This window comes from Pinus tabuliformis, chromosome 1_2 (genome assembly GCF_031772625.1).
Source record: "Pinus tabuliformis cultivar Carrire ecotype Pingquan chromosome 1_2, CPIR1, whole genome shotgun sequence".
Lineage (NCBI taxonomy): Eukaryota > Viridiplantae > Streptophyta > Pinopsida > Pinales > Pinaceae > Pinus > Pinus tabuliformis.
In genome coordinates, this window is record NC_142298.1 from 280,051,671 (window position 1) to 280,054,170 (window position 2,500).

Consider the following 2,500-nt stretch of genomic DNA (forward strand, 5'->3'; position numbering starts at 1 on the left):
GAGAGAGAGAGAGAGAGAGGGGTAAATCATGAGAATGAATGGCATGTCCACCATTTTCAACCTAGAGTAGACTCAGTGAAATAATGATAAGGTAGCTAAGAGAGAGAGAGAGAGGTAAATCATGAGAATGAATGGCATGTCCACAATTTTCAACCTAGAGTAGACTCAGTGAAAATAATGATAATGTAGCTAATCACAAGATATAGAAAGAGGGGGAGAGAGAGAGAGAGAGAGAGATTGAGGGAGAGAGCGAGAGAGAGAGGGAGAGAGGGAGAGAGAGAGAGAGAGGAGAGAGAGAGAGAGAGAGAGCATAGTGGGCTATGGGAGAGGGGGGAGAGAGAGAGAGAGAGTAGAGAGAGAGAGAGAGGAGGGGAGAGAGGGAGAGATGGGGAGAGAGAGAGAGAGAGAGAGAGAGAGAGAGAGTAAATCATGAGAATGAATGGCATGTCCACCATTTCAACCTAGAGTAGACTCAGTGAAAATAATGATAAGATAGCTAAGAGAGAGAGAGAGGTAAATCATGAGAATGAATGGCATGTCCACCATTTTCAACCTAGAGTAGACTCAGTGAAAATAATGATAAGGTAGCTAATCACAAGATATAGAGAGAGGGGGAGAGAGAGAGAGAGAGAGAGAGGAGAGAGAGAGAGAGAGAGAGAGAGAGAGAGAGAGAGAGAGCATAGTGGGCTATGGGAGAGGGAGAGAGAGAGGCTATGGGAGAGGGAGGGAGAGAGAGGAGAGAGAGAGAGAGAGAGAGAGGAGGAGAGAGGGAGAGAGAGGGGAGAGATGAGAGGGAGAGAGGGAGAGGAGAGAGGAGAGAGGAGAGAGAGGGAGAGAGAGAGAGAGAGAGGAGAGAGAGCATAGTGGGTTATGGGAGAGGGAGAGAGAGAGGCTATGGGAGAGAGAGAGAGAGAGAGAGAGAGAGAGAGAGAGAGAGAGAGAGGGAGGAGAGAGAGAGAGAGAGAGGGAGGGGAGGGAGAGAGAGAGAGAGGGGAGAGAGAGAGAGGAGGGAGAGAGAGAGGGAGAGAGAGAGAGAGAGAGAGATAGAGAGAGGTAAATCATGAGAATGAATGGCATGTCCACCATTTTCAACCTAGAGTAGACTCAGTGAAAATAATGATAAGGTAGATAAGAGAGAGAGAGAGAGAGAGAGAGAGGTAAATCATTAGAATGAATGGCATGTCCACCATTTTCAACCTAGAGTAGAATCACTGAAAATAATGATAAGGTAGCTAATCACAAGATATATGTAAATGATGAAATCCTAGTAAAATCATAGAAAATAATACATAACCCGATGAATAAAATAAGAAACTATGGTAAGGTATGAAGGTAAGAAAACATCAATTGGGAGGGAAAGAGAATATACATTAGAAGAATAGATAAATAACATAAACAAAATCATAATGAAATACTACAATCCTTCCATTTATTTATATAAATTGAAAAAGAAAAGAGACAATAGAGGAGATCCTATATAAGAGAAGCCATAAACCCTCATCGATTAAGAAGAAGAGAAGAGACAATGGAATGTTCTGTTGCTTGGTTGCTAACCCTACTTTGTGGAGACTAATAGATGTGGAAGAGGAAGCAAATATGATGGTTCCTAACGTTATATATCTAATGGAATGTTTATTTGGTGAAATAATAAACTTTTTTAAGGTGAGATTTGAAGACCAACTTGATGAGGAAGTGGAATTCTTGAAAGTGTAGAGGATATAATGGGAGACATACAATTGTTAAATAATGCGGAATATGTGGAGGTCAATTATTTGGGACATGTGATGGTTAGAATATCAAACTCAAGGAGATAAAGCCTCAATATTAGAAAGGCATTTGGCAATGACCGACAAGTCCCTTAATTACCTTCCCAAATTCCTAGAAAGATAGTTAGAAAGATTGTGCATTTAATTGTCAATTCGGGGTTCATATGAAACTCGCAAGTTATCTTGCATTGTATATGCAAGTCATACATTCTATTTTCATTGGTTTATTCAATAGTTATAGTAACAATCATTACTTTTGTTGAGAGAGTATAGGAAGTTCACAATTTTTTGCAAGATTTTACAAACTTTGGAAAGGAAATCACACTTGCAAAAAGCAAAGTGACTAAAGCTGCGTGTAGGAAAGAAAATCCATGTGCCAAAATGAAATTTATTAACCAATCATAGGAAGGAAATTATAACTAAAGGGAATGAAATTCGAACTAATTTCAAGAAAGGAAATTCACACTTGTTGGAGGGAAATCAATTAACTACTTTCTAGAAAGGAAATCACACTTGTTGAAAGGAAATCTATTGACAAATTGCAGGAAATAAAAAATAGTCTAAACCTTGCAATGATCATCACTATTATTACTTAAACAAACAAACAAAATCACTGCATTAAGGATATTTATTCAAAAACTTAAAAGAATGCGAATTCAATTTGAAATGAAATTATGAGCTAAAAATTAGAAATAAATAAATGTAATCCTACATGAATGATTAATTGCATAAAT